This window comes from Eurosta solidaginis, chromosome 4 (genome assembly GCF_040869045.1).
Source record: "Eurosta solidaginis isolate ZX-2024a chromosome 4, ASM4086904v1, whole genome shotgun sequence".
In the NCBI taxonomy this organism is placed as follows: domain Eukaryota; kingdom Metazoa; phylum Arthropoda; class Insecta; order Diptera; family Tephritidae; genus Eurosta; species Eurosta solidaginis.
The window spans coordinates 278,189,155-278,209,853 of record NC_090322.1 but is presented as its reverse complement, the minus strand read 5'-3'; the positions used below and the strand labels follow the sequence as shown (position 1 = coordinate 278,209,853).

Below are 20,699 nucleotides of genomic sequence, written 5' to 3'. Positions count from 1 at the left end.
TGAGCGTTGCTGCGTATATGCGTGCTGCTACATATCCTACTTGTAGACCTTTACAATGCATGCAACATTTAGTACCGTGGTGACATAAGTAATAACCAGTGTTGTCAGTTTTGATTTTTTCCCGCTAGATTTAGCTTTTTTTCCTACGTTTACCTTGAAACGTTGCGATTTAGCTTTAAAGCGGAGTCATTGGTGCCGTTTGTCGTATCGCTGTAGTCGTATCCCTAACGTAATCAGCTGTTTATCGTTACGACGGAAAACCAAAAACCAATTGGTTGGCTACGATACGGTTACGACCTTAGCGGCGCCAATAATTGATTGCATTGATTCCCATAAGGTTGGTCGAATCAGCTGTTATAAGGTATACGGTTACCGATAAAGCACCAATGTCTGCAGCTTTAATCTTTTTTCAGTTTTTTTTTTGAGATATTTTTTAGCCCTTTTTAGCTTTTTTTTTTAAATTGTAGAAAATCCAGATAAACGGTTTTATGTAGATTCAATTTTAAGAACATTGAATGATTTTGGACTAGATTTTAAAAATTTGGTGTGCAAAGGAACAGATAATGTTGGCATTATAGTAGGCAGAAATCGAGCGTACTAACTTTATTAAAGCAACATTTACCTAACATCATTTTCGTTCCGTGTGTTTGCCACTCGATTCTATGACTGTTTCATCTGCTTTGAAACCGCTTCCGAGTGAAATTCAGTTTTTGATTTCAGAAACATTTAACTGCGTTTCAAAGTCCACATGTAGACAAAAGAGCTATGCAATAAAACATATATGCTGCATAAAACGAGGGATTCGATCTGTTGCAAATCGCATCCACACGAATAGGATAACTCCTTGTTTTTCTGTACTTATGTCAACAGGCATAATATATATTTGAAAGATACCGTGGTATGTAAGGCTTATAGCTCATATAAAGTAAAACTTACGTAAGGAATTATTATAAGCCATAAGGTAACATAAGGCCTTATTAAAAGAAACTACTTGCTGTATTAGGACCTTTTATAAAAGGTGTATATATAGCCCACCCAAAATCAGGCTTAGATAAGCTATTATAATAAAGAGGTTGAATAAGGATTAATGTACCATAGTGTAACCTTGTAATAAGTTTTATTGCACATATAATTGTTTGGCCTTATAATAAGACACCATCAGATCAAATTCGTTTATTCATATTCATAATAACCTATTTCAAAATTTTATTTAACCGGGGGTCACTCATCGGCAGTGGTTCGGCCAGCCCAGAAAGTGTCATGAAAATATTCCCTCCAAAAATTCATTTGCCAGAATCGTTTGGAGTCGGTGTAAAACACATACCAAAAACTTGAAAAAATAAAAGGACAAAAAGTGGATTTCTTTATTGAAAATCGTTTTATCGGCGATCTTATTTTGCATATAAAAAACCATTTACCACAAACGTATTACGAAAACTTATAGACTATAGTGGAGTTTTATTAATCACATATCCCTTTTAATTTAAAATACAGAAAGCATCTGCTAAGTATTTTTTATTTTTAATGAAATTGAAGTAAAAATTAATTTAAATTTTTATTCTGTTATAAAAAAAATTAATAAAAAGCATAGAAAGTTGCCTTAAACTTTTAGCTTTTTTTTCTTACCCTTACACATTTTTTGAGCCTTTATTAGCTTTTACTTTTGCCAAAGTAGGTTTTTTTTTCTGAAAGAGTTCTGGGAACACTGGTAATAACCACCTAATTCCTGTGTAAAAGCATAGAAGTTATGCTGTTATTCCTTGTAACCATATGGTGATAAATGTTGCATACTTTTCTGCGCACTTCATACTGTTTTAATATTTTTGGCGTTGGAGTTCTAACGTTATGTAAAACTGAGCCCGAGTTTACAAAGCTCCTCATTCACAACGAACAAGAAGTTTTACAAAAATAAATCCACATACACACACAAATTAATAGAGGCAGAATGTCTCAGTTGTGTTGCTAGTGTAGAAATAAGATAAACTGAATTAAGCAAGGAGACAAAAAGAAGCAGGATAGCCTAGTGGTTAAGGCAAGTGCAGTTTCAGCGTGTGATTTGCGGTTCGAATCTCGGTGAAAACTTTGATAACATTACGAAATTGCCTGGCGATGAATTCGTGGTGGTTTTCGAAATGGTACCATCGCAATATGCCAGCAAATGTTTCATTCTTTCTTTTCAGTTTCTCTTAGAAAAACACAATAATTGAATATTTAATTATTATAAGCTCATGAATTCTTAATAATAAATATTTTAATTTATTATTTTTTATTATTGGTCTGTAAATAACTAGTTATTATATATTAAAACCATATAAAACATATCATTAAATATTTTCAGTCTACCGAAAAACCGCCCATCAATTCTAATAAGCAAAAGCTTAAAGGAAAAATTATATGGACTGCCGCAAAAATCATAGGCTAATCATTCAATTACACGAGGTTTCGCATGTAGCTTTTTTAAAAATGTGACACTCCGCACTCATGGTTGTTTTTAAGAAGTGGAGAAGGGGGAAAAATTAAATACTCTTTTTCAAAAAGGCACAAATTCGACACAAATCTCCTTTTGAGACATGACGATTGGTAAAGCTTTAACTAATGGCTTTGTTAGAGAATGTGGCCGAAATAAACACTGCGGTTTAGGAGCTGAAAGCTTCTCAGCAATTTTAGCTGTCGCTGTCAGCCCGATTTCAATCTCGGCTAGTATCTTCCAAGCAGAAGTCCTTGGGTTGTTGTTGTTGCTGTATTAACGACAAAGACACTCCCCGAAGGCTTTTGGAGTGTTATCGATGTTGATGGTCCTTTGCCATATATAGATCCGGTACGTTTCGGTATCAAAGCACCGTTAATATACTAGCCCGACCATGTCGGGAACGATTTATATGACCACATTAAACCTTCTAGGCCATCCCACCCTTCCTGCCTCCTAGTTCCATGAGGAACTTGGGGTCGCCAGAGCCTCGACTGTTAATCAAACAGGATTCGCCACGGGTGGGTGAGGTTGACAATTGGGTTGGAGAAGCTATATATTACGCTGGCAACACCTTGAATCAATTTGGTATTTTAGTAGCCTCTTACGACAGGCATACCTACCGCGGGTATATTCTAAGCCCCCTAACCCGCTGTGTTTCAGAAGTCCTGGTGTCTTATCCTGTAACTATATTCAAAGAAAAATGCGCTTCAAAATCTTTTTTCCAAAAAAAATTTTTATCTGAAGAAAATTTATTTCGAATAGATTTACATAATAACACGCTTAACTCCCACATCACTTCGTCTAAGATCGTCAGCAGCTGCAAGAGGTCGCTTTAGGATGCAACTAACTACGCAACAGCCACCGATGGATGCAGCATAGGTGGTCGAAATGCATCATTTAAGAAAATAAATCTTTAAGATCATTGCCACAATCTCTGACCACTGGCCTGCATGCAGAAAGAACGGAGATCCCTTTTTACAGCATTGACATGAGCTGCGTCGAGGAGAGTTGCAAAGAAACAGTCACGCACTGCCTTTAGCTATGCCCAGCTTGAGCAGACGCTGGGTTTCAAACTATTGGCAGTTACACACAGCCGGAACTTCCGGTAATTGCTTAGTAGTTCGTAAACGAGATCTGGAAGTTCAAACGGCCGAGCCAAATGTTTTGAAAAAAAACGCCGAACATCCTTTTGACCAGCAGCAAGAAAGTGAATGAAAACAGCACCTACTTCTTTACTTGCGGGTCTTTAGCATACGGGCAGCACAGCAACCAGGATTTGCGCTTATTTGTTTCATCTGCAAAATAATTACAAAGTTGAAGTACTCAACATTGTTTAAAAATTGCGTTTTTATACTCAGTTGAGCAGAGCTCACAGAGTATATTAACTTTGATTGGATAACGGTTGGTTGTACAGGTATAAAGGAATCGAGATAGATATAGACTTACATATATCAAAATCATCAGTATCGAAAAAAAATTTGATTGAGCCATGTCCGTCCGTCCGTCCGTCCGTCCGTCTGTCCGTTAACACGATAACTTGAGTAAATTTTGAGGTATCTTGATGAAATTTGGTATGTAGATTCCTGGGTACTCATCTCAGATCGCTATTTAAAATGAACGATATCGGACTATAACCACGCCCACTTTTTCGATATCGAAAATTTCGAAAAACCGAAAAAATGCGATAATTCATTGCCAAAGGCGGTTAAAGCGATGAAACTTGGTAGATGGGTTGACGTTATGCCGCAGAATAGAAAATTAGTAAGATTTTGGACAATGGGCGTGGCACCGCCCACTTTTACAATAAGGTAATTTAAAAGTTTTGCAAGCTGTAATTTGGCAGTCGTTGAAGATATCATGATGAAATTTGGCAGGAACGTTACTACTGTGGGCTCCGCCCATTTTCATTTAGTTTGTCTAGAATACTTTTAATGCCATAAGTCGAACAAAAATTTACCAATCCTTCTCAAATTTGGTAGGGGCATAGATTCTATGACGGTAACTGTTCTCTGTGAAAATGGGGAAATCGGTGGAAGCCACGCCCAGTTTTTATACACAGTCCACCGTCTGTCCTTCCGCTCGGCCGTTAACACAATAACTTGAGCAAAAACCGATATATCTTTACTAAACTTAGCCCACGTACTTATCTGAACTCACTTTATCTTGGTATAAAAAATGGCCGAAATCCGACCATAACCACGCCCGCTTTATCGATATCGAAAATTACGAAAAATGAAAAAAATGCCATAATTCTATACCAAATACGAAAAAGGGATAAAACATGGTAACTGGATTGGTTTATTGACGCAAAATATAACTTTGGAAAAAACTTTGTAAAATGGGTGTGACACCTACCATATTAAGTAGAAGAAAATGAAAAAAGTTCTACAAGGCGAAATCAACAGCCCTTGGAATCTTGGCAGGAATACTGTTAGTGGTATTGCATATATAAATAAATTAGCAGTACCCGACAGATGATTTTCTGGATCACCTGGTCCACATTTTGGTCGATATCGCGAGAACGCCTTCACATATACATCCAAGGACCACTCGCTTTTAAAACCCTCAGTAACACCTTTCGTTTGATACCCATATCGTACAAACATTCTAGAGTCACCCCTGGCCCACCCTAATGGCGATATCTCGAAAAGGCGTCCACCTATAGACCTAATGTCCACTCCCTCTTAAAATGCTCAGTAACACCTTTCGTTTGATACCCATATCGTACAAACATTCTAGAGTCACCCCTGGCCCACCCTAATGGCGATATCTCGAAAAGGCGTCCACCTATAGACCCAATGCCCACTCCCTCTTAAAATGCTCAGTAACACCTTTCGGTTGATACCCATATCGTACAAACATTCTAGAGTCACCCCTGGCCCACCCTAATGGCGATATCTCGAAAAGGCGTCCACCTATAGACCTAATGCCCACTCCCTCTTAAAATGCTCAGTAACACCTTTCGTTTGATACCCATATCGTACAAACATTCTAGAGTCACCCTTGGTCCACCACCTTTCATTTGATACCCATATCGTACAAACACATTCCAGAGTCACCCTGGCCCACCCTAATGGCGATATCTCGAAAAGGCGTCCACCTATAGACCTAATGCCCACTTCCTCTTAAAATGCTCAGTAGTTTGATACCCATATCGTACAAACATTCTAGAGTCACCCTTGGTCCACCTTTATGGCGATATCTCGAAAAGGCGTCCATCTATAGAACTAAGGATTACTCCCTTTTAAAATACTCATTACCACCTTTCATTTGATGCCCATATCGTACAAACACATTCTAGAGTCACCCCTGGCCCACCCTAATAGCGATATCTCGAAAAGGCGTCCACCTATAGACCTAATGCCCACTCCCTCTTAAAATGCTCAGTAACACCTTTCGTTTGATACCCATATCGTACAAACATTCTAGAGTCACCCCTGGCCCACCGTAATGGCGATATCTCGAAAAGGCGTCCACCTATAGACCTACTGCCCACTCCCTCTTAAAATGCTCAGTAACACCTTTCGTTTGATACCCATATCGTACAAGCACATTCTAGAGTCACCCCTGGCCCACCATAAAGACGATATCTCGAAAAGGCGTCCACCTATAGACCTCATGCCTACTCCCTCTTAAAATGCTCAGTAACACCTTTCGCTTGATACCCATATCGTACAAACATTCTAGAGTCACCCCTGGCCCATCTTTATGGCGATATCTCGAAAAGGCGTCCATCTATAGAACTAAGGATTACTCCCTTTTAAAATACTCATTACCATCTTTCACTTGATACCCATATCGTACAAACACATTCTAGAGACACCCCTGGTCCACCTTTATGGCGATATCTCGAAACGGCGTCCACCTATGGAACTAAGGATCACTCCTTTTCAAAATACTCATTAACAGCTTTCATTAGATACCCATATCGTACAAACATATTCTAGAGTCACCCCTGGTCCACCTTTATGGCGATTTGTCGAAAAGGCGTTCACCTATAGAACTAAAGCCCATTCCCTTTAAAAATACTCATTACCACCTTTCATTTGATACCCATATCGTACAAACACATTCTAGAGTCACCCCTGGTCCACCTTAATGGCGATATCCCGAAAAGGCGTCCTCCGATAGACCTAAGGCCCACTCCCTCTTAAAATGCTCAGTAACACCTTTCGTTTGATACCCATATCGTACAAGCACATTCTAGAGTCACCCCTGGCCCACCATAAAGACGATATCTCGAAAAGGCGTCCACCTATAGACCTCATGCCCACTCCCTCTTAAAATGCTCAGTAACACCTTTCGCTTGATACCCATATCGTACAAACATTCTAGAGTCACCCCTGGCCCATCTTTATGGCGATATCTCGAAAAGGCGTCCATCTATAGAACTAAGGATTACTCCCTTTTAAAATACTCATTACCATCTTTCACTTGATACCCATATCGTACAAACACATTCTAGAGACACCCCTGGTCCACCTTTATGGCGATATCTCGAAACGGCGTCCACCTATGGAACTAAGGATCACTCCTTTTCAAAATACTCATTAACAGCTTTCATTAGATACCCATATCGTACAAACATATTCTAGAGTCACCCCTGGTCCACCTTTATGGCGATTTGTCGAAAAGGCGTTCACCTATAGAACTAAAGCCCATTCCCTTTAAAAATACTCAGTAACACCTTTCATTTGATACCCATATCGTACAAACAAATTCTAGAGTCAGCCCTGGTCCACCTTTATGGCGATATCCCTAAATGGCGTCCATCCATAGAACTATGGCCTACTCTCTCTTAAAATACTCTTTAATAACTTCCATTTGATACAAATGTCATACAACCACATTCCAGGGTTACCCTAGGTCCATTTTCCTACATGGTGATTTTCCTTATTTTGTCTCCATAGCTCTCAACTGAGTATGTAATGTTCGGTTACACCCGAACTTAGCCTTCCTTACTTGTTATTTGTAATTTACCCAAAAATTTACAGCAAAATTTTTAAATTTTTCACGAATGTTATCAAAAGAAACTATCAAAACTAACAAGCATTGTGGATAAAACAAGTGTGATAACTTCTGTATAGACGTCAAAATTACAAATAGAATGGATCACCTGATGTTTAATTGAATATCGCTGTCTCATTCTGTATCTTTTTCTATCAACCGCTGAAGATAGCTGGCCCTATGCGCCACCATATTGAACACGCTGTCAAAACCATTGTGAATGATGACAAAGTGTGTTATCTTATACGTCAACTGCCTGACAGGCTGTTCAATATGGCTACTTTTCAGCGTTTTGACAGGCTGTTCAATATGGCGGCGCCTATCTTCAGCGGGTGATAGAAAGAGATACAGAATGAGACAGCGATAGTCAAATACGAATCAGGTGATCCAATCACTTTGGAATTTTGACGTTTATGCAGAAGATATCACACTTAGTCATCATTCACAATGGTCAAAACGCTGCCAAAATGCTAAAAAGTAGCCATATTTGTTAGGATTTTTAAGTTTATACACCAAACCTCCCCGAGCCTAAATTCCACGTTTCATATATTTTTTATTTCGAAAACTGCTTTCGAAGGGGCTTTCGGTTTGAGTTTCCAAGTCGGAAACATATATGGTTTTAAGCTTAATTGTGCCCAACTTGAAGGACTCGGTTTAATTTGAATGGGTACAGCTCTTAGATACAACAGTGCACGGTTGGAAATACTCAGACAGCTGAAAAAACCCGTTTCCTTAAATTATTTTCGGAAAGGCGATATGAATTTGTTAATACAACCCCATAGCTTTCTTTCCATGGCTGGTGTTTTGAGGAAAAAAAACCGGACTTCTTTGCTGTCCTCCCTGTTGTAACGCGCAACGGGCACCGCAATGCTCATAACTTGGGCTCCGTTTCATACTTCTACCTTCTACTTCTACCTTCAAAATGGAGTTGTAAGAGGATTCGAAGGGTTGATAAGCGCATTAAAAAGCTTTATAGCCTCACAGCTTCCGCAACCCATTTGTCAATGAAAGTATCATACAAATATTAAGCAGGCGAGGCTCTGGCGACCCCAAGCTCTTCATGGAACTAAATGTGCATGGCGGGATTGCCTGGAAGGTTCAATGTGGTCATTTTACATCGTTCTGGGAAGGACGGGCTTGTACTCTAATGAGGTGCAGTGAAATAACTCCCAACAAGTGAAATAACTCCCAAATATTTTCCATACAAATTGGGACTTATTTCATTATGAAATAGCTCCCAATTCATTGGGACTTATTTCATAATTTTTGCTGGTAATTATTTCATAATGAAATAACTCCCAAATGAAACAATCCCCAATAAAATTTCTTTGGGAGTTATTTCATAATTTTTTGAGATTGGGAGTATTTTTATTGGGATTTACTTCATTGTTTGTAATTCAGGCATTGGGAGTTATTTCATTTTTTTTGGGAGTTATTTCATTTTTTTTGGGAGTTATTTCATTTTCTTAAAAATACAATTTTTTCAAACTTTGACGTTCTTCTAACAGTTTCTATGGGTCGGCTATACATTAAAGGACCAATTGGTTTTATTCCTAAACCAAAGGGGTTTGAACTTTGAAATTTTGCACATAGGTTCTCAGGGAGTTCCCCAACGAGAATCAGTAAGTAATTTTTAATTGTTGTTGACAATTTACTAGTAATTAGTAGTTAAAGTTACCATGGTATAAATATCACTTTTTATCTACATACGAACACTTTCACAAGAATTTTATACATAAGTACACTTTATAATGTTTATAAAACCACAATCAGCTATTTTCATTTGTTTAAACTTGCGTATTATTGTAAAATTTAATGATTTATTTGTTTACTTTCCGCGAACACAAGCATACAGCCATTTTATCTAATTCACTGCTTGCTTGGTGGTACCAGATGCTTTAAATTGTTCCAACGAATGACAAATTTTTAATTAGTACCAACGAGGAAAATGGAAGGCCGCCTATGCAGAAAGGTGTTCTACGCAGACTTGTTCCTTTTCTTTTTTACTTTTAATAAATTATGTTAATTTCATAAAAAAATGCGAATTTTAAAAATAATTTACGTTTACTTCGACGACACTATTCAAGTTTTCTTGTAATTGTAACTTTTACATATGTATGTACATAATAGTTTGCTGTATTTTTCAAATCTCATTGTAACTGATTATATAGTATGAAGATACCATTTCAAATTTTGATTCGGGATTTATTTCATTTTTTTGGGACTTATTTCATTTGGGAGTTATTTCATTTTTTGGGGACTTGTGGTTTCATTATGAAATAACTGGCAAATATTGGGAGTTATTTCATTTCCTTCTTTGGGAGTTATTTCATTTATTAAAGTTGAGAGTTATTTCATTTTTATTGGGGCTTATTTCATTGGGACTTATTTCATGGGAGTTATTTCATTTGGGAGTTATTTCACTGCACCCTCTAATGATGCTGTTCACCGGAACATTCTTGATCTATGTTCGGAAAAAGGGACAAAAACATCGATAACACTCCCAAAAACCTTCGGAAATGTCTTTATCGATAGGCTGCCCCCATACTAAAATGAACAAATTCTCAAAACCAAATTACCATCTTTTACATATTTATATGCATTTGTATATACATGTATATTTAAGCGTATACATACATAAATGTATATTATATTCAATGAATATATAGTTACGAACTTTAATTTATCTACACATTCATACAGATCAACATGAGTAAATATGTTTATATAGAAATATACATATTCTTCATAAAGTATTAATATATTTGTAGAGAATAAGTATGCGAGAAATATTACACTTTAAAATTCGGTGAATAGAGGTTTGAAAACTAATTAAAAAATAAATAGAGTTTATTAGTTATAGAGTTTTATTTAAATATTGCATTAATTGTATGAAATAAATGCCTTTAAATTGCAATACAAATATTTTCTGGTAGTATTTGGTATATTAAAAGGCTTTCCTGGCCTTAAAAGTTGGTGTTGGTGCTTCAATACAGAGCATGCCAAGTCCTGTAAGGCGTTATTGAGTTAAACAAGATCGATGGAAGTTCTTTATCCTTGCAAGAACACTGAAGAAACGTTCAGCACTAGCCACTGTAACAGGTATGGTGCAAAAAATACGTAGAGCAACACAAATGTTAGGAAAATTTTTAGCTAGATTTAGAGCACAGATAGCATTCAACAATTCAAATCGTGACAGAAGTTCGTTAAAATTTGCCGAGTAAATGTGCTTCAAGTGGATAATTTCATCTCCTAAACTCTCGGAAACGTCTGAATTGTATTTGCTGACAAATTGAACGGCATTTTCTCGTATTGAAACCTCATCCATATATCCAAATTGCCACAAAAAAGAAAAGGTATTCTTCAAATTTTTCATTACAGCAAATCGTTCGGTAATACCTTCAATAACCGAATAAGCTATCACCAAAAGGGTGTTGTTTTTTGAATCAGTCTCGTGATCGTCGTTGCTCGTCTCGTTCTCTTCACATTCATAAAAATGTCTTTTGCTATTCCTTTTTCCAACGTCAGGAAAGCAAAGTTTTAGCTTCGAAAGTTTCGTTTGTTTTCGGCGTATCGCTGTTTACATACATACATACACTTATATCGCTGTATAAGAATTTGCATCATAACGAATTTTTCTGCTGCAATAGAAAGCGAATTAAACTTTATGCTACAAAGCCGATGCAAAAAACCAACAACACCTTATGCGGGGTGCAGACACGTTAAAAGATTTATAAATTTGTTGAAATTTAAAATGATTGCTATCTACGAAAGGTGATTAAAGGTGTGGTTTGTTTATTTTCTGTAAGCAAAAAGCTTGGATAGCATTTTGAATTTCCCGGGCCCCTCCAAAGCCCGGCCCGGGGTAAATGATCCCCTCAGTCCCCCCTCTCGTCGGGCCTAGTGGCAAGTCCTGAAACTCACTTTTGAGATGAACACGATCTATGAAAGTTTTTGATTATTGAAGGGACGCTGAAGGAACGTTTTGCACTAGCTGCAGTGACAGGTATAGTGCAAAAGATACGTAAAGCAACACAAATGTTGGGGAAAATTGTATACAGATTTTGAACATATGTAGATGGCATTTAGCAATTCCAATGGTGACAGACCTTTATTAAAATTTGTTTCGTAAATGTGTTTCAAGTGAATTATTTCGCATTCTAAGCTTTCAGAAATGTCCGACTTGTATTTTTCGGCAAATTTTGCTGCGCTCGCCCGAAACGAAGTTTCATCCATGTCTTCAAATTGCCACAAAACGTCTCGTTCAAATTTCTCATAGCCGCAAATCGTTCAGTAATGCCAGTGATTACCAAATCAACGATCACCAGGAATGTATTGTTAAAGTCAGACTCTGAATCATCCGTAATCATCTCATTTAAATTATCTTCAGAACGTCTTTTAGGTTTTCTCTTTCAAATGTCCGGAAACTTTGGCGAAATGTTCAATTGAATACCAACTGTTTTGCATTCGTCTAAAATTGTTTCCCATTGGTTCCTGATCAACTTCAGATCAGCTAATAAGGCATCTAGTTGTCGGACCTCAATATCTATGGTGGCGTCTCTAGCTTGGATGACCACGTTTGTTTCATTAATGGTAGTCAGTATTTTGAACCAAATTGAGGACAGCAAGATACATTCGAACTTGTTGATGTACTTGAGAATCTCCGTATGCTTGTACAGTCAAATTTAGCTTAAGTAATGCGTTTAGTTCTTGTGTTAATCCTGGAACATGGTTTGCGAATGGCCTGATTGCCTTAATTCTAGTCGACCACCTAGTTTCTGAAAGACTGTGAAGAGAGCTCGGCACATTTTTTTTTTGAGGATGTCCCATCGTTGTGGACTGCTGCTGAAAATAGTAAAACATTTTTGTAGAACTCCGAAGAAAGTAATTGCAGCCGTACAACATTCTGCAGCATCAACACCACATAAATTGAGACTGTGGGTTGCACAAGGCAGCATTCGATTTTTTGTCGACAATGTGACCTAGTGCTCCGTTGTAAGCTCCTTTCATATTGGCGCCGTTATCGTACCCTTGTGCACGACAATCTTTTAATGGGATTTCATGTTTACCTAGAGTATGGCAAATTAGATCAGCGCTTTTCTGACCAGTTTTTTTGGTTACAATTCACGAAAGCCAAAAACCGTTCTTGAATTGTAAAATTTGTTGCTTTCGAATTGAAACGGAGTTAGTGCAAAATGAACGCAGTCAACGTTATTAGCATCAGGCATAGCATCATCGATATTAGCAAAATTCTTGGCTTTTTTGCGTTGATCTAATATAGTTTCCCTCACTTGATTTGCATAAATTTCTATAAACTCGTTCTGAATGTCTGGGGAAAGATAGTAAACTTGTAAACGTTTGTGCTGCTGTCGTGAAATCCTAACTTTCTATCTAAGTATCGGATCATAATGGCTTATGAGATCTTAGATGCCCGAAAAATTTCAATTGTTTCGTTGACCAAGATATATACTTTCGCCTTTGAAAGCTAAGCCTCTTACACCCAAAAATAAATTAGTGTCCAAAATTCTATATAAAATTTCTTTCCATTTTTGAGTTTCAGTGATAAGCTGTTCATTGATAAGTGTATCAATTGTAGCCTCCTTTTGAATTAGATTTTGTAAAGATTGCCATTGAATATAACATTTAATGTGATCTTGAGTATTTTCGTGTGCTGGCAGTTTATCGTATAACTTCTTCCCACCTGCAATTTTGAATATCCGCCAGGACAACAAATTTTTGGTCGATGTAAAGTATTGGTGCTTAACAGACGGCATGGTAGGCAATAAAAAGCATTGCTACTGGCACTCCACACCAACCAGTCACGCTCCACTTTCTCTCCGTTTAGCAAGATTCTGTTTAACAAATGGGGTAGGAAATGCGTCGTCATGACGATTACGTGGAAAAATAACAGGGCACTTTTGATGACCTCGACGAATTATTTAATCTATTTAATCTATTTATTTATTTAATCTTGAAATTGTTACATTTCTTACAGACTAATTACAAATGTAGGCAAATACCAACTAACTTAACTGGTTATTAAGTAGCATTTTAAAGCTATTTTCACAAAAGGAGAAATCCAAAACTGAAGATTTCGGAAGCAAATTAAACTCTTTAAGAGCTCTGACAACAGGAGCATTGGCAGCATAATTAGTCCTCGCCAGCCCCACATAAAATGTGGCATGATTCCTTAAACAAATATTAGGAATAACAAAGAAAATACGTTCAAGTAAAAAGGGGCAGTCCACCACCCCAGATATCAAATTAAAAATGAAAGTTAGAGATAAGAAGGTTCTCCTACAATTTAGTGTCTTAAGACCGATAAGCAAACATCTAGACTCATAAACGGGAACCGGAAGTTCAAAATGAAGGGGTCGCAGAGCATACTTAATAAAGATTTTCTGAACTCTCTCCAATCCGTTGACTTCTTCAGGTCGCAAAAACTCCTTATTCACGGTACCGATATCGAAGTCATTTAAATAATCTGGACTTTGATACAGAGTTGGTGGTATTGTTGGAATACTTTTTGAAGGTGAACCTTCATCAGTGTTACCACGAAAACTTTACGATTTCGGATTCATGTAAACATACATTTTTGTTTGATGTTTTTATTGTCTCCTCACTGTTCGAAGGCCCAGGCAAAAAATCATTATCAATATTCGTTGCTTTTGAAATTCGGCTTAAAATTTGCACATGGAACAACTAAAGACTCTCCTGAATTAAAAAAAATGTCTTAGTATCTCTAAATCGCGGGCCCTCTGAGAAGGCGCGGGCCCGGGGGAAATCCCCCAATCCCCCTCCCTCTCGTCGGGCCTGCACATAAAGTACATAGAATTAGTTTAGAGGGTGAAACAAAGACACATATTTCAGTTACATCTGAGTATAATGCGTATTGAAATTTAGTAGGACAAATTTTATGCGCAGCAATTTCAGAGGTTAAAGTTTGTCGCTTAGCAGTCCATATAAAGTTTAAGCGTATAGACGTTTACGTGTAAAAAACACGGCTATTGTCATACATATATACAACTAAATTTGTTTAAAACGAAAAGGATATTTGGTATACACTGCGTATGAGTAACATATTTGTATGCCTTTCATGAGCATGATGAAGATTAATATACGAAATTGTTGGAAGCTTGTAAGTAAACTTAAAGGAAACCATGAATGTGTATATCGAAAAATGGTGGGCGATGAGTTGATTTGTTTAAAATATGTCCGCCTGTCCGTATGTAGGTCTGTTTGAACACAATTCAGTCCTCCAATTTTTGGTATACGCATTGACTTATGTTCATGGTCTGTTAAGACTTTTTCGGAAGCGATAGAATCTAATCTCTATAACATATGTGTACCCATAATACTTAGATTTGAGAACTAAAACACGTCACAATTTTTAGGTGTTGGAGTTGTTCAACTTCACATAGTCAAAATTTTGCAAAAAGTTTGCCCCGCGATATATGTACATATAATACAAAAGGTAGTATTTTTTCGCGGATGATGTCAAAGGCTAGATGTCGATTATTCAGTTCTAGTTTCAGTTTATTAATCATTTTGCTTATACATATCTACAATATTACAGAGTATGTATCACTTAATTAAAGATATAAGAAAAGTAAGGACATTATAAATGTTAGGTTAAATGCCAATCCTGGAATACTGAATGAGTACCGGCCACCGTGGTGTGATGGTAGCGTGCTCCGCCTACCACACCGGATGCCCTGGGTTCAAATCCCGGGCAAAGCAACATCAAAATTTTTAGAAATAAGGTTTTTCAATTAGAACAAAATTTTTCTAAGCGGGGTCGCCCCTCGGCAGTGTTTGGCAAGCGCTCCGGGTGTATCTCTGTCATGAAAAGCTCTCAGTGAAAACTCATCTGCCTTGCAGATGCCGTTCGGAGTCGGCATAAAATCATGTAGGTCTCACCCGGCCAATTTGTAGGGAAAATCAAGAGGAGCACGACACAAATTGGAAGAGAAGCTCGGCCTTAGATTTCTTCGGAGGTTATCCCGCCTTATATTTATTTATTATTTATTAAATTTTACGATAGTTAATAATAAATATAAACAATATAAAGGAAATAAAAATTACAAAACTCATTAACTCTTAATAAAATGTTTAACATGAGGCAAAAAATTGATGAGTAGTATTTGAAAATAAAACAGAAGAAAATAATTAATTAGAAATACTACCAAGATTTATTTTGTTTTTTGGCCGTAAGTATAAAATATTATTCTATTTTGTTGAGCTCAAACGCTGAGACTGAATGATGGAGCCTTTCGGCCGAAAATTTAGAAGGCAAAGTTTAATTTTCCTTTTCACTCCTACGCGTTTCAATGCTTCCACGTCTCCTTCAGGGAGTGTGATAGTTTTATTTAAAAACACAATAATTAACGACAAATATGTATAAATACATTCATATAACATTTAGTTGGATACTTACATTATTATATTAAAATTATTTTATTTTTGAGGACATTTTATTTGCACTTAACTCACTTAGTTCTTGTTGTATACGAAAGCTTTCTAAAATGAGTCTCACATTTCTTCTATTCTCTATATCCAATATTTTTTTATTCCCGAAGCCCGCTACGTTGTTTTTGTTTGTCAAGTTATGTGCCAGCGCTGCTGTTGTCTTTCTGTTGGTTGCATCGGTCATATGCTCGTTCACCCGCTCTCCTAAAGCTCACTTTGTTGCCTTTGCATCTAATTTCGTAGATTACATTTTGTTAAAATTTTATTTAAAGTATTGTGTGGTTTGTGTGCGTACTTTATGCCATCATTGTTCAATATTTTCCTGAACGCCTGGTTGTTTGTTAATTAATGTATATCCATCAACGCAAAAAGTGACTTGAAATCTATAGCCAAACATAAAACACTACAAAAGCAATTTCAATTGTTCTATTTAAAAACCGGCAAAATAGAACCAATCTTAAAAATAACATTTTTTGTAGGTATTTGCCCATAGCAAAACCTGAATAAATGGAAGGATTTTACTCTAATTAGGTAGTGCATTGATTAATTTGCGAGATACTATCGTACAACATTTTTTAGGGTATGTGGTTCTCAAAGAAGGCATTGTAGGGTTTGCTTTTCTGCTCAGCTTGTAGACTTCAGATGTCATGCTATCCAGGTAACCATGGCCTTAATAGTTATAAGTTTCATCACAGAAATGTTGCTTTATAATAATTTTGGAATGAAAATTGAGAAATTTTTGTTCAATAACAGTTTTTCGTCAACGTTAATTTTTATGATTTTAATAATCGGGGATTGCCCATATTGCTTTTTCAAATGTATGAAAACATTTATTTGAAGCAATTTTTTTAATTTTATAATTTATTTAATAATTTGGGAAAAATTTAAACAACGTGACATCAGGACGGACAAGGCGACAGCTGTTTCGATTATACCTTGTAAATCTCTTCAAAGCCTTTTCTCCCGGGAGTGGGAGTCGAACTCGCACTCCTACGATAGTTGAAATGGTTGTAAACGCATTCAGCTACGTCATGCCTGTTGTAAAGTTCTTCCCAATTGCCTTCTTTTTGCATATTTTAATCTTTTACACATTGCATACGTCGTATGCAATTATGTGTTAAAGCTAATTTTATTTAATTTTTATTTTTCCTTCAATAATTATTTGTAAACGTTTATTTTTTACGTTGCTTGATAATTATCAATAAATATGTATGTATGTTTTTTCGTTGGCATTAAAAGTTGTAATTTTAATAGAATTTAGAGTGGATAATACAGTTTTCTTTGCTTTATAGCTTTTAGTCTAAAATGCTCGTAAACTTTGTCCGTCCCCAACAAAGCACGTCAGCAATTGCTCCCTAGAAATAACTGACGATTATCGACTAGCCTGGAAACCAAGTTTTTATTAACATAATTATCCCAAGTCGGTCGAGACTTTCACCGGTATGTACCAAGATCCAGCGAAGCCTTCGAACTCTCATTTACCGTGTTTTGCGTAATTTAAGATGATATACCGGTTTAAAAGCAGCTGGTTTCCTGCTGAGCAAGATGTCAAATGCTTTCAAAGATTTTGAGTTTGAAGAAAATCTGGCCGAATAGGTTCATTTTACGGTTTGGTTCAAACTTTGAAAAACACTAGACTATCTGCGATAAGGCTTTCGTTATATAAGTGGGTCATCATGAGAAGACTCATCGAATTCTCGTCTTGGTAACAACATTAATGTTGGTTTCCATAATTTCGAAAATGTAAAGGGCTTTATCCGGTAGCTGGACAAGTGGACAATTGTAAATTGAAGTCCCTTCGGCTTCGAAGCGGCTTGATCTATGGATATCAGAATTATCAGGTAGCAGACCGAAAAAATCCACCAAACTAATTGGCTTTGCCGTGATCAAAAGTCCTGGAAACAAATCCATGGCTCAATGAATGACGACAAAATAATCAATGTCAAGCATAATACCAGAGAGAGCATTTTACGGAGTATGGAAGATCCAAATATCGACTGGTGCCATCATATTGGGCATTAAGAGCTCAAATAAAAATTTCCGCCTGAGCATGATTTAAAGGCTGATCGGAAGAATGAACGAAAATTCGGCAAATGACGGAAGGTTTCAAGACCGATTTGCAGAGTGTATTTTAGTTATGGGGTAACACTTTTTCTCATTGCTAAGCAGCAAGCAACATTTTTAATAAATTTTTGAATTCGAGTAACGGTTTCAATTTCAAAATTAGAAAAAATAATTAAATTGAGCCTCTGTTTAAAATAATGAAAATTAAAAAGTGTGATGGGCTAAACATTTGAATACGGTTAATACCTCTGTAACAACACGTAATAAAAATAATAATATCTTAGCGCAATACTCAAATTTGTGATCAGGGCTTTTTATGGTACATAGTAAAGGTTTACGCCGATCACTTTATCGGCGGCGGTGGCGTAGGCTCTATTATATGCCGGTGGTGGCGGCGTGGTCGGCGGGACTGCGTACGCCGGTGTTCTTACTTTAAAAAGCTTGATTTTTCTATTTAAAAAAATAATATTTAGGAAAGGTTTTCTTTGTATGTATTTAAGGAAATCAACGTGTTGGTCATTTCGGAAAGATCCGGGGTTTTTTCCTCAAGATCTCGCAGACCGTTCAAAAATTTTCAGGATTAGCTCCTTGCGGAGGGATTGTCCCTTGTTCACTTACTCCAAAGAGGCTTCGAACCTAACCCTGGTCTTTGAAATTGGTACTGCTGCGTCTGCTGAAAAGAAATAGAGATACATAAAATAGTCACACTTTTGTCTGTATATGTCGTTCAAAGCGTAGTTTCACCTAGGGTTAACTCCTAGTAATCGTCGCGAACACAATTTTTTTAAATCATTTGTGGCTCCTTGGCGGTCATGCACGAAGGCGACTTACGGTTGCTATTAATGGTCTATTAATACTCATGACTCTCATGGCACAGGGCGCATCCAGTTGTTTCGGCTGTTACACCGCCTCCTGACCCTCACACCATATACCAGCACAGGCTATAGGACTGCGACTTCGAACTCAGACCTTCGTCGACGTCACTTTCGCAGAAGCTCTAGGCGTAGCTCCGAAGACTTCCCAACGGATGCTTTTGTCGAGTTGTGCTTCCGAGCTACACCAGAGAAGCCCCATGTTAGGGAGTGACTATTCGGCCAAAGATGCCGCCCTCGTCTAAGTGGATGTCATTGCGGAATGCGTGAAAATCGTATAATCCTCGGCCCATCTACATAATTAAAATTTTACATGGACCATGAAAAAAATTTTTGAAATGTAGACCAAAGTTTGCAGACGTTTGTGTTCACAACATTGCTTTCAATAGTCTTCGTTAAATCAAAACTATATTTTAGAATGAAAGTCGACCGATTTTAAGTTGAAATATGTTAACTGTTGTTTTCCGGCCTTATGATATAAGAGCTCATTATGGATGACCGCGTAGCTTTAGACTAGTTTGACTGTCCACTACGTTAGGGTAGTAGCACACTCGGCCATTAGTTGGACTGCCTTGGGAAAGCTTTTACTGTGCCTACGTATTCACATTTGTAAAAGTAGCCGTAACGTGTAGGTGATATTTAAACTTGGTTGATAGGCTATAATCAATGTGATTCACTCCAAGGGACTAGTTTTGGATAGGGCCGCCAACTTTATGTCAAACCGGGAGACTTGGGTGTTGAAGGATTAAGTGTGAAAATCAAAATTAACATTTCAGACCCTATTGTACAGTTTTGCAAATAAACAACAGATGTTTGAATGTAAGCCCAAGTGATTTTTCAAACCCTTCTCATACGTAAATAAGGTAAGCGTGGTAGTACGTTATTTCGTGGCATTTCGATTTTTTCTTCCAAACAAGGAATTGGGAAGTGTTTCTTTAAACTGAAAAATTTATAATAAAGATTGGTTTTTACGGTATAATAATTGATATTTTACTAATTTTTAATAGTAAACCTAATATTAAATATCAAGCAATATAAAGTTCGAAGCTCGGAAAATGAGCCTGTTGTAAGAAGGCCTCTTAAGTAAAGTGTTAAGGAGTCTTGTGTATTTTGTTAAGCCTGTCAAAATTGTATCGGTAAATTTTTTTATGGTGATAATTTTTTCGTATTTAGTGAACAGTTCTTAAACGTTTCAATTACTGCAAAACTCATTCCAATAATTTTTTTAACTGTTTTTTTTAATATTTCTAACCCACGAAATTAGGGACACATTTTATATAATACTTTATGTTTTCATATTTTCTTTAACATTTTATAAGAAACCCTATTTTTTTAAGTATTTTAATTATTAAATAAAACCCCGAGGAAGATTTTGGTGTAATTTCGTGGTACACTTTTATTAATCTATTCGTCAATATTTTAATCAAAAAGCTCTGCGAAGCACAATATTTTAACGAAATAATGGCATTATAAAACTTGTTTATTCTATAATTTTTCATTTAATTTAAAAAAATGTATCAAGTTTCAACTTCTTTACTATTGTTTTGAACGAATATTGATAATAGAAAAAAATTTGAATATAAACCTCAAATTACCGCTTAAAGCGATACCACGAATTTACGTACACAAAATTTGTGCATGCCCCTAATTTCGTGGTATACTGCGCATTTACATTTCAGAAGGAAAGCACGCATTTTTGGAGTGGAGTTATTTATGCGCGTATTTTTTCAAATAAATTTAAGAAAACTGCCTCAAACTTAATTCGATCTCTATTCGCTGATTATTGGGTTAATAACTTAATTTTATAGAAAAATAGA

At 36.6% G+C, this 20,699-nt stretch overlaps 1 protein-coding gene across 2 annotated transcripts in view; it reads left to right on the top strand.

The window, feature by feature from the left end:
• f (forked) overlaps positions 1-20,699 on the top strand; it is a 231,506-nt gene that overhangs the window by 83,116 nt on the left and 127,691 nt on the right. The window lies entirely within an intron of this gene.